This window comes from Cetorhinus maximus, chromosome 21 (genome assembly GCF_964194155.1).
Source record: "Cetorhinus maximus chromosome 21, sCetMax3.hap1.1, whole genome shotgun sequence".
Taxonomy (NCBI): Eukaryota; Metazoa; Chordata; class Chondrichthyes; order Lamniformes; family Cetorhinidae; genus Cetorhinus; species Cetorhinus maximus.
In genome coordinates this window covers 8,311,668-8,324,979 of record NC_135899.1, presented here as the reverse complement: position 1 = coordinate 8,324,979, position 13,312 = coordinate 8,311,668, and positions in this window count along the sequence as shown.

Sequence of the window (13,312 nt, the reverse complement as noted above, 5' to 3'; positions counted from 1 at the left end):
CACCTGGAAGCTCCCCTCCCAGCATGTTAGCACCTGACTTTGACATGCTTCCCAGTTCCAGCACTCTGCCTAGGTGCAGATCCTTGACTCTAGGTGTCAGTATCACACATGCTGCGGGTGCAGAAGCCATCCTAGTTCAACTGTCCCAGGGTGAACTAGGCATGGGCAGTATCTGCTGGCCCACCCAGTTATGCCCCGCTGGCCTACCCTCCGGCCTGGCCTGCCCCGCTGGCCTACCCTCCGGCCTGGCCTGCCCTGCTGGCCTACCCTCCGGCCTGGCCTGCCCCGCTGGCCTACCCTCCGGCCTGGCCTGCCCCGCTGGCCTACCCTCCGGCCTGGCCTGCCCCGCTGGCCTACCCTCCAGCCTGGCCTGCCCCGCTGGCGTACCCTCCGGCCTGGCCTGCCCCGCTGGCGTACCCTCCGGCCTGGCCTGCCCCGCTGGCCTACCCTCCGGCCTGGCCTGCCCCGCTGGCCTACCCTCCGGCCTGGCCTGCCCTGCTGGCCTACCCTCCGGCCTGGCCTGCCCCGCTGGCCTACCCTCCAGACATGCGTGATGCACAGTAGCCCTCTGCTGTGCCCTTCTCCCAGCCATTGTGAGCAGTCTTGCAGAGGCTGCCAGGCCTTCATTTAAACAGGCCGCCAGATCGCCATTGGACCCAGCAGTCTGTACACGCCCACCACCGCCCGCCCACTCCCACTATCCCCGGGAGTCAAGAAATACGCTGGGCATTTTAATTGGCCCGCCCGTGTAAAATGGTGGTGCGGACCCGATCCTAGAACCTTAAAAGAAGTGGCTGGTGAGATAGTTGATGTGTCCATTTTAATTTTCCAAAATTCCCTGTATTCAGGGAAGGTGCCATTGGATTGGAAAAGAGCAAATGTAACTCCTTTATTCAAAAAGGGAGGGAGACAAAGCGAGAAACTACAGGCCAGTTAGCTTAACATCTGTCATAGGGAAATTGTTAGAAGCTATTATTAAAGATATTATGGTGGGGCATTTAGATGAATTCAAGGTAATCAGGCAGAGTCAGCCTGGTTTTGTGAAGGGGATATCATGTCTAACCAATTTATTAGAATTCATTGAAGGAGCCACATGTGCTGAGGACAAAGGGGAACTGGTGGATGTACTGTACTTAGATCTCCAAAAGGCATTTGATAAGGTGCCACATCAAAGGTTTTTGTAGAATATAAAAGCTCACGGTGTAGGGGGTAACGTATTGGCATGGTAGAAGATTAGCTAGCTAACAGGAAGCAGAGTGTAGCCATAAATAGGTCTTCTTCTGGTTGGCAGGATGTGCCACAGGGATCAGTGCAGGACCTTCAACTGTTTACAAATGACTTGGATAAGGACATAAAAAATAGGAGTAGGCCATACAGCCCCTCAAGCCTGTCCCGCCATTCAATAACATCACAGCTGATCTGCCCCAGGCCTCAACTCCTCTTTCGTGCCAGCTCCTCATACCCCTCAACTCCCCGATATTTCAAAGATCTATCTACCTCCTCTTTAAATACTTTCAGTGATCTAGCCTCCACAACTCTCTGGGGTAGAGAATTCCAGACATTCACTACCCTCTGAGAGAAGAAATTCCTTCGCATCTCAATTTTAAATGAGTGTCCCTTTATTCTGTAACTATGTCCCCTAGTTCGAGATTCCCCCACGAGTGGAAACATCTTCTCAACATCTACCCTGTCAAACCCCCTCAGAATCTTGTACGTTTCAATAAGATCACTCCTCATTCTTCTAAACTCTAATGAATAAAGGCCTAACCTGTTTAGCCGTTGTTGATAAGTCAACCCCTTCATCCCAGGAATCAGCCTAGTGAATCTCTTTTGAACTGCCTCCAATGCCAGTATATCCTTTCTTAAATACAGGGTGTAAAACTGTACACAATACTCCAGGTGCAGCCTCACCAACATCCTGTACAGTTGTAACAAGACTTCTCTATTTTTAAACTCCAACCTCCTAGCAGTACAGGCCAAAATTCCATTTGCCGCCTTAATTACTTGCTGCACCTGCATACTAACGTTTTGTGCACAAGAACACCCAGATTCCTCTGGGCTGCACTTTTTTGGAGTCTCTCTCCATTTAAATAATAGTCTGCCTTTTGGTTCTTCCTATCAAAGTGCATGGCCTCACACTTTCCTACATTAAACTCCATCTTCCAAATTTTTGCCCCCCCACTCAACCTATCTATATCACCTTGCAGATTCCTTATGTCCTGATCACAACATGTCCTCCCACCTATTTTTGTATCGTCAGCAAATTTGGATACATTACACTCTGCCCCCTTCTCCAAGTCAATAATATGGATAGTAAATAATTGAGGCCCTAGGACTGATCCTTGTGGCACTCCACTAGTTACGTCTTTCCAACCAGGAAAAGACCCATTAATCCCGACTCTCTGTCTTCTGTGAGTTAACCAATCCTCAATCCATGCTAATAAATTACCCCCAATACTGTGAGATCCTAGCTTGTGCAATAACCTTTTAAGTGGCACATTCTCGAATTCCTTCTGCAAATCCAAATACACTACATCTACTATATCCTCAAAGAACTCTAGCAAATTTGTCAAACATGATTTCCCTTTCACAAATCCACGTTGACTCTGTTTGATTGCGTGAAGCTTTTCTAAATGTCCTGCTATTTCTTCCTTAATAATAAACTCTAGCATTTTCCCAACGACAGATGTTAGGCTGACTGGCCTATAGTTTCCTGCTTTTTGTCTCCCCCCACTTCTTGAACAGGGGCATCACATTAGCGGTTTTCCAATCCGCTGGGACCCTCCCGAAATCCAGTGAGTTCCTGTATATTTCAATCAATGCCTCCACTTTCTTGCAGCCACTTCCTTTAAAACCTTTGGATGCAGGCCATCCTGATGACTTGTCTGCCTTTAGTCCCATTAGTTTGTCAAATATTTTGTCCCTTGTGATAGAGACTGTTACAAGATGTTTCCTCCCATTAGCTCCTTGCTTATCTGATATCTTTGAGATGTTTATTCAGCCCTCCACCATGAAGACAGATGCAAAATATTGGTTTAAATTATCTGCTATTTCCCTGTTCCCCATTATCAATTCTCCAGTCGCATCCTCCAAGGGTCCCAAGCTCACTTTAGCTACTCCCTTTCTTTTTATATGCCTGTAGAAGTTCTTGCTGTTTGTTTTTATATTTCTTGCCAAATTTTACTTTCATAATCAATTTTCTCCCTCTTTATTAGCTTTTTAGTCATCCGCTGCTGGTTCCTAAAAAAATTCCCAATCCTCTGGCCTACCACTAGTTTTCACCGCTTTGTATGCCTTAGCTTTTGACTGGATACTCTCCTTGACCACCATTGTCAACCACGGCTGGTTCATCCTTCTCAAATCCTTCTTTTTGACCAGGATAAATTTTTGCTGAGCATTATGAAATATCTGCTTATATGTCTGCCACTGCTCATCCACTGACCTTCCCCTTAGTCTATTTTCCCAGCCCGCTTTAGACAACTCTTTCTTCATACCGCTGTAATTGCCCTTATTTAAGTTGAGGACACTGGTTTGAGACCCAAGTTGCTCACCCTCAAACTGAATTTGAAGATATAGTTGCTAATGATACAAAGATAGGTAGAAAAGCAGGTTGTGAAGAGGACATAGGGAGGCAAAAAGGACAAATGTTAATGTGAAATTGTCCATTTTGGTAGGAAGAATAAAAAAGAAGCATATTATCTAAATGGTGAGAAATTGCAGAGCTCTGAGGTTCAGAGAGATTTGAGTGTCCTACTGCATGAATCGCACAAGGGTAGTATGCAGGTACAGCAAGTAATTAGGAAAGCTAATAGAATGTTATCCTGGACCTGGAAAAATTTATTAATTTTGCTTCCAATTTCCACCCCTCCATCATTTCCACATGGTCCATCTCTGACACTTCCCTTCCCTTCCTTGACCTCTCTGTCTCAATTTCTGGTGATAGACTGTCCACCAATATTCATTATAAGCTTACCAACTCCCACAGCTACCTTAACTCAACTCCTCACACCCTGCTTCCTGTAAGGACTCCATTCCATTCACTCAGTTTCTTCGCCTCCGTCGCATCTGTTCTGATGATGCCACTTTCAAAAACAGTTCCTCTGACATGTCTTCCTTGTTCCGTTACCGAGGTTTTCCACCCACTGTACAGAGCCCTCAACCGTGTCCGGCCCATCTCCCGTGCATCCGCCCTCACACCTTCCTCTCACTCCCAGAACCATGATAGGGTCACCCTTGTCCTCACTTATCACCCCACCAGCCTCCGCATTCAAAGGATCATCCTCGCCATTTCCGCCAACTCCAGCATGATGCCACCACCAAACACATCTTCCCTTCACTCCCCCTAGTGTTATTCTGCAGGGATCATTCCCTCTGAGACACCCTAGTCTACTCCTCCATCACCCCCTACACCTCAACCCCCTCCCACAGCACCTTCCCATGCAACTGCAGAAGGTGCAACACCTGCCCCTTTACTTCCCCTCTCCTCACCGTCCAAGGGCCCAAACACTCATTTCAAGTAAAGCAGCATTTCACTTGCACTTCCCTCAATTTAGTCTACTGCATTCGCTGCTCCCAATGCGGTTTCCTCTACATTGGAGAGACCAAACGCAGACTGAGTGACCGCTTTGCGGAACACCTTCGGTCTGTCCGCAAGCATGACCCAGACCTCCCTGTCGCTTGCCATTTCAACACTCCACCCTGCTCTCATGCCCACATGTCCGTCCTTGGCCTGCTGCAGTGTTCCAGTGAAGCTTAACGCAAACTGGATGAACAGCACCCCATCTTCCGACTAGGCACTTTACAGCCTTCCGGACTTAATATTGAGTTCAACAACTTTAGATCATGAACTCTCTCCTCCATCCCCACCCCCTTTCCGACCCCCCTTTTTCCAATAATTTATAATTTTTTATATAATTTTTTATATAATTTTTTATATATATTTTTTATATATATTTTTCTTTTCCCACCTATTTCCATTATTTTTAAATGTATTTCCAACCATTGTTTTATCTCTACCTTTTAGACTATTTCGATCCCTTCCCCCCACCCCACCCCCACTAGGACTATCTTGCTCGTCCTGCTTTCTACCCTTAATATCATCATTAGCACATTCCTTAGCTAATATCACCACCGTCAACACCCCTTTGTCCTTTTGTCTATGACATCTTTGGCAATCTCTTCTTTGCCTCCACCTATCACTGGCCCTCTACCCAGCTCTACCTGTCCCACCCCCCTCTACCAGTTTATATTCAACCTCATTTCTATATTTCTTAGTTCTGATGAAGAGTCATTCGGACTCAAAATGTTAACTGTATTCCTCTCCACAAATGCTGTCAGACCTGCTGAGTTTTTCCAGGTATTTTTGTATTTGTTTTGGATTCCCAGCATCTGCAGCATTTTGCTTTTATTTTATTATAATAGAATATTATAGTTGATTACGAGGGAATTGAATACAAAAGTAGGGAGGTTATGCTTCACTTGTACAGGACACTGGTGAGATCTCATCTGGAGTACTTTGTACAGTATTGCTCTCCTTATTTAAGAAAGGATGTAAATGCATTAGAAGCAGTTCGGAGAAGGTTCACTAAACTAATACCAGGAATGGGCGAGTTATCTTATGAGGGAAGATTGGACAGGCTAGGTTTGTATCCGCTGGAGTTTAGAAGAGTAAGAGGCGACTTGACAGAAACATATAGGCCAGGATTTTTCATTAGTTGGGCGGGTTCGGCGGGAGTGGGTGGGGCAGTCGTGGAGCCAACCTCCTCCCGTGATCGGCTCTGCACTGCGATTTCACACGAGCAGGCCAATTGAGACCTGCCCAGCGTGGAACACGAGCGGTAGCGCTGAGCGCTACCTGTGCAGGTGGAGGAGGAGGGAGAGTCGGGTCCAGCGTGAAAGAGCATTTCAATCTCCCTGAGGCAGCTCCGTGCCTCAGGGAGATTGAAGCAATTGTTAAAAAAAATAAGTAAATACAGTAAAAATTTAACCATTTTTCAAGAAAGTTTTTATTTAAGTTGTAATAGCTTTAGGAAACGTTAGGTCGGACGGGCAACGTAAATTTGAGATTGATTAGTTCGTTAATGGCCTTAATAGGCCTTTCAATTATCAGCAGGCGTGCAGCCGACTGTGGCGCGTGCCCGCCAAATGAAATATTGCAAGACAGCGCGATGATGTCGGGACGCACACCCAGCATCATCGCGCGTCATTTTACGCTCCACCGTGTCGGGCCCGCACCCACATGCCAAATGTAAAATTCTGCCCGTAGGATCCTGAGGGGTCTTGACAGGGTGGATGTGGAGAGGATGTTTCCTCTTGTGGGAGAATCTAGAACTAGGGTCACTGTTTAAAAATAAGGGGTTGCCCATTTAAGACAGAGATGAGAAGAAAATTTTCTTTCAGAGGGTAGTGAGTCTTTGGAACTCCCTTCCTCAAAAGGCAGTGGAAGCAGAGTCTTTGAATGTTTTCAAGGCAGAGGTAGCTGGATTCTTGATAAACAAGGGGGTGAAGGGTTACCAGGTGTAGACAGGAGGTTGCAGTCAGATCAGCCATGATCTTATTGAATGGTGGAGCAGGCTCAAGGGGCCGAGTGGCCTACTCCTGCTCCTAGTAGTATGTTTGTATGATCACAGTGTGTCTTAGGCCACAGGTAAGTAATGTGGGAGGATGGTTTCGTGGGCAGAAGGTCGGTGGGGGGCGGGGCGGTGGAGGGAGAGGGCTCTCAGCGGCCTTCCCACTTCCCAATGTCCAGTCCCTCGATTATACCGCACCCCACCAACTACTCCCCCCACCCCCCACCCCCAGCCAAAGATGACAAGCTGGCCGCAAGATTTTAGCTGCCGTGCACGCTAGATGGCAACAGGCCCATCTGTAGCTGGGTTAATATCAGCGGGGACAGGATGAGGCTCTTAAGTGAACTCTAATTGCCCACTTAAGGGTCTCAATAGGTGGGAAGGTCAATCAGGGGCCATCCCGTTCAGCAGAACCTAATCCTGGCACTGGCAGGAAGGCAGTGGGGTACCGGCAAGCCAACATCTTGCTTAATTGCATGCCCATTCAAACTAGCCGACAGCGAGAGCAGAAGATTCCGCCCAACATTTCAGGTTGCAAGCAAATACAAAGACAGGGAAAGAGAGCCGGCAAGGAAAGGAGGAAAGGGAAGATCTGTGATGGGATGGAAAGCAGGAGACATTAAATGACAAAAGAGCTGGTAAAGGGACAAATAAAGACTTAAAAGTTGGGTCTAGAGGAGCTGTAAATGGGAATTGCAGAAACATAATCCAAGATCAGAAAAACCCAGAAAACATAAGTGAGAAAGAAAAAAAAAAGGACAGAGGTTATGACCTGAAATTCCTGAACTGTGTTGAGCCCTAAAACCTATACATTTCCTTATCAAGAAATGAGGTGCTGTTCCTCAAGCTTATGCTGAGCTTTGTTAGAGCAATAAAGGAGTCAAGAGGACAGAGAGAGGTGGGAAATGAAAATGACAGTGTCATGCCTGCAGATTGAGTGTTCTGCAAAGTGATCAGCTAATTCAAGTTTGGCCTCCACAATGTAGAGGAGACTGCATTGTGAGCATAATAAATTGAAAGGAGTATAAGTAAGTCACTTTTTCACCTGGAAGGAATATTTGGGGCCCTGGACAATGGCGAGGGAGGAGGTAAAGAGAAAATGTTGCTTCACCTGCTCTGATATTGGAATGTGCCATGGGAAGGGATTTACTTGGACACATCAATTTTTGATATTCTTTTCTGAATTGTTTTGAATTGTGATGTGGATTCTTAAAGGTTAAATATTCCAACGCACCAGTTCCGGAACTCATGAAGAAACTGCGCAGTGTCACCCCGAAATTTACCATCTATTATATTAATGACTTTCTCATATTCACTGGAAGCAGCACTCTACCCTATATTCTTGATACAGAGGAACCCTTAAAAATAAGTTCATCAATTAGCACAACAGCAAAAGTTGAAACAGAGCTCAGTTTGTTGATGTTATTCTGGATTATTATTTTATCATGTTTAGCCAGGAAAATGCTAAAAACATATTTACAATAAGAGAAACATAAACATAGGCAACCTGTAAGAAAGAATAATTTGAAAATACTGAAAATTCATGAGAGTTTTCTATTCAGCACAAAAGTGTGAGTTGCAACTATTCAATTTTTTTCACTTCAATGTTCACTCCCCTACCCTTATCTGCATACCTCGCAAAGCTTTAATTTTCAAATAAACTAGGGCTTGTTTCCACACATGGTTGCTGTAATCCTGTGGTTCTGATGAAAGTTCAGCAGAACCTCCAATGATACATGATTTTTATTTTATTTGTTCTTGGGATGTGGGTGTCTCTGGCAAGGCCACTATTTATTCCTCATCACTAATTGTCCTTCAGGTGCTGTGGTGAGCTGCCTGCTTGAACTACTGCAGTCCATGTGGTGTAGGTACACCCACAGTGCTGTGAGGGAGCGAGTTCCAAGATTTTGACACAGTGACAGCAATATTGGTTCCAAGTCAGGATGATGTGTGGCTTGTGGGGTAACCAAGTGGTCGTGATCCCATGCATCTTCTGCCTAAGTTGAATGAAGTCTTATGGCTCAGCAGGGTAGTACCCTGCCTCTAAGCCAGAAGATCTAGGTTCAAGTCCTACTATCACAAAACTACCATGTTTTTCATAATATTATTGCGGGGTTTTGTAAAGTAGGCTTATGTGTGTGTATGTGTGTGGATGGTTTTGTATGGCTGATTTAATTAAATTAGAATCGGATAGACTGCAAGGTTGAAATTATCAAAAGAGGTGTAAAAAGATTATTTGAAATACTGCTGAGTGAGCTAGGGTAACAGTCTCAGCAGGTAGGGTGTGAATGAAATTCGCATGTTAAGTTGAGTTGTTTGGTTTTCAAAGAAACATGAAAATGCTTTACAACTGACAGGATAAATAGAGCAAGGATATTAGTTTATTTTTCTCAAAAGGGAAAGGCCATATTGACAACATGAAAAAATTTTATATTCCGGAAAAAGTAAATTCCAAAGACATGGGAACAATGGGAATTTACAGATTAAAGTGAGAAAATATATTTGAAGAAGGATGGAAGGCTGTGAGGTGGTGGCCGTGTAAGATCTAAAAGATACACCATGTGCAACAGACTTGGGGAAAACACCTTTAGCCACATTGCAGAAGTCTGCTGTTCCAGTAACCAAAGTTGTGTTAAAAGCCTTTGGAATTAAACTGTTAAGTGGGTGCTTGTGGTAACCTTGCTTGATGCCTCTCTAAATTTAACATCTATTTTGGACTGTTGCCTTAAAGGGGTGTATAGTTGGGACTCAGGTCAATTAGGAATTTTGGGATTTGTGATAATATTAAGTAACGGTGTAACTGTAATCTTGTGTTTGCGTTTTAATTCTTTTCTTTTGTTAATAAATGTTTTAATTTAATTTTTAAAATCTCTAAAGGCGTTAGTGGACTCATCACTTCTGAATTCAATGCACAAACCTTCTCATAATAAATACAAGTTATAAAACTGTTGTGATAACTTGGCCAAGTTCCCTTGTGGATTTGGTCAGCCTGGCAAATACCACCTGCTGTATCATAACACTTAAGACTTTTTGGCCTCAGAAGGAGCATCCACGAAGCAGGCAAACAGATTGACAATCCTTCCAACATACCTATTGCAGGTAGATCCCTGGCCATGCTTGTTGCAGAGCAGGGTTCCCCTCAAGCTATAACCAATTCTTCTCTCAAACAGAGAGAGATACTTATGGTCCCTTACAGATTTTTGCTAATTATGGTTGGACTGCTGCCCTTGATCTTCTGTGTGGTAGAAATCATGGATTTGGAAGGTGCTGTTGAATGAGCCATGAGCTGCTGCAGTGCATCTTATAGACGGTACACACTGCTGCCACTGTACACCATTGGTGAAGGGAGTGAATCTTTCACAGGTGAATGGGGTGCCAATCAATCAAGCTGCTTTGTCCTGGATGGTGTCGAGCTACTTGAATGTTGTTGGAGCTGCACTCATCCCATATCCAGCAAAGTGGAGAATATTCCATCACGGTCCTAACTTGTGCCTTGTAATAGTGTACAGGCTTTGAAGATCTAAGGAGGTAAGTTGCTTACCACAGAATTCCCAGCCTCTGACCTGCTCTTGTAGCCACAATATTTATATGGCTAATCCAGTTCAGTTTCTGGTCAATGGTAACCACCATGGTCAGGGTTTCATCGATACTAATGGTGGAGCAGGCTTGAGGGGCCAAGTGGGCTACTCCTGCTCCTAATTCATATGTTCGTATTAAAGCTGTTGGCTGTCATGGGGAGATAGTTAGATATGTTACTTGTCACATATCAACACAAGATTGAATGTTGTCCAGATCTTGCTAAACGCGGACACAAACTGCTTCAGTGTCTCGGGAGTTGAGAATGATACTGAACACTGCAATCATCAGTGAACATCCCTACTTCTGACCTTATGTTAGATCAAACATCATCAATGAAACAGACAAAGATAGTTAGGCCGAGGACATTACTATGAGGAACTCCTGCAGCAATGTCCTGCACCGGGATGATTAGTCTCCAACAACCGCTACCGTTTTCCTATAGATTTTCACTGAGTTTACAATGGGACACTGGGAGGGGCCATGAGATTTCCAGGCCTGAATCCATATTGTCATTTGTCACTGTTACATTGAGACTATACCTTTAATGCATCAAATTTGTTTCACACTCCAATAAATCACATTAGGAATAGCTGCAATTAAAAGACAAAGGATCACGAGCAATGACACAAGCCAGGCAGGGACAGCAGGGAAGATATCACCTGCAAAGTAAACATCTGAAGTAGGGAATTGTATTATCTGCATTATATGCCATGGAAATTGTTCTTTTAGAATATCCAACAGTCATAAAGTTCATAAAGTGGAAAACCCATGGTGTGTATGGCAGCTTCCTGCCATAGCTTCAGCAGGAGTCCACTGTTAGAAATGTCAGAACTGAAGTCTGCTAAATGGATGGAGCCTTTAATACGATTGTCTCTGTAAAGGCAGGAGTTCCAACATTGGTGTTCATACAGCCAAAAAAAATTGAGTTTCCTCCTAAAGTTGTATTCTGGGTCTGGAGGGACCAACATCCATACACTTTCCATCCTCTTTATCCCAAATATGCCCCATGCCAGGCAAAACCATTTAAACTGTGGGACCTCCCCAAGTTGCTGCAAACTCAATCAGGTTAGGAAGAATAAGATGTGACCTCATTGAAATATGTAAAATTCTTAAAGGGCTTGACAGGGCAGATGTGAAGAGCTGTTTCCCCTGGCTGAGGAGACAAAAACTGTTGTTTTAGGATAGGAGTTGGCCATTTAAGATTGAGAAGAAGAGAATTTTTTTTTCACTCAGAGGGTTCTGAATCTTTCGAATTCTCTACCCCAGGAAGCTGTGGATGCTCAGTCGATGAGACAATTCAAGGCTGAGATTGACAGATTTCTGACCACGAGGGGCGTGAAGACGTATGGGATAGGGTGAGAAAGTGAAATTGATGTAGATGTTCAGCCATAATCTTACTGAATGGTGGAGCAGGCTCAATGGGCTGTATGTCCTATAACTGCTTCTATTTCTCATGTTCTTATATCCAAGGAGGATTGAGAGGTTGTGGTCAGACCTGCTGTTATCTCCACCCTAGCTTACATCAGCAACCAAGGATGTATCCCATCTGAACTGGGTGACCTGTTAACTCTGAGTAATACCAACCCATTCGGCACCTTCTTTATATCCAATTGTTATTTTATTGGTACATTTATTTATTTTTATCTTACTCCTTCCTCTCCTCTATTGCAATATGATATTCAGCCTCTTCTTTATTGAAGACAGATGCAAAGTTCTCATTCAGAGCCTTAAACATACCCTCTGTCTGTACAAAATGATTTCCTTTAATCCCTAATTAGCACTGCTATTCCTTTAACTATCCTCCTACTCTTAATAAAAACTTTTTGTTACACATGAATCTTCTCTCATATTCTCTCTTTGCCTGTCTTTTCTCCTTTTTCAATTTGCCCTTGCATTCTTTGTACTCTGCCTGGTTTTCAACTGAATTCTGATCTTGACATTTTTCAGAAACCTTTTTCTGTTTGATTTTCATCTCGATTCCCTTTGTCATCCAAGAGGGCTCTACCTTTGGATGCCCCATGTTTCCACCTTATGGGAACATACTTGGCGTGTACATTAAGTATCTCCACTTTGAAGGCCTGCCATTGTTCATTTACTTTTTTCACGGTCAGTTTTTGTTTACAGTCTACTTGCACTAGATCCCTTCTCAAATCACTGAAATTGGTTCTTGATTTTGATTTGATTTTTTGATTTTTCCGTGTCCTTTTACATAAATACTTTCAATCCAAATATATCACGCCTATTACCCAAATGTGCTCCCACTGCAACACACTCCACTTGCCCAACCTGAGGAGTCGGAACCAGTAACAGTGTGAGCTAGCATGGTGGCTGAGGAGGGAAGTTTCAATGTCAGCAATGGAGTGGGAATAGGGTCAAAAGAGAAGGAAAAAGTAAAGAAAGCAGAGTGTGACAGAAAGGAACAGTGCATAAAATGTAAGAGTGCGCCAGGAAAAAGGTTCAAAGTAGGGAAAACTGCTAAAAAGACAAAATTAAAGGCATGTGGCATTTGTAACAAGATGAATGAAATGATAGGTCAAATAGGAATAAATGAGCGTGATAATGATAGCAATTACAGAGACAAGGTTGTAAAGTGACAAAGGCTGGCAACTGAATATTTAAGATATTTGATATTTTGGATGGATGGAAAGAAAGGAAAAAGAGATGGGGTAGTTCTGTTAATAAAGGATGAGATCAGTGAGCAGTGAGAAATTATCTTGGATTGGAAGGTCAAGATGTAGAATTTATGTTTAGGTGGAGCTAAGAAATAACAAGGAAAAGAAGTCACTGGTGGGAGTAGTTTATGGGTTGTCTAACAGCAGCAACACTGTAAAGCGGGGAGGAAGTGAATGCAGAGTGGAATTGTCACTGGACTGGTAATCTAGAGACCCAGGGTAATGCTCTGGGGACCAGGGTTCAAATCACACTATAGCAGCTGGTGAAATTTGAATTCATTAAAAATCTGAAATTAAAAGTCGAATGATAATCATTAAACCATTGTCGATTTTTGTAAAAACCCATCTGGTTCACTAATGCCCTTTAGGGAAGGAAATCTGCCGCCCTCACCTGGCCTGGCCTACATATTACTCCAGGTCCACAGTTTGGCCTAGCAAGCCACTCAGTTGTATCAAACTGCTAAGAAGTCAATAAAAAAGGAGTAAAACCAG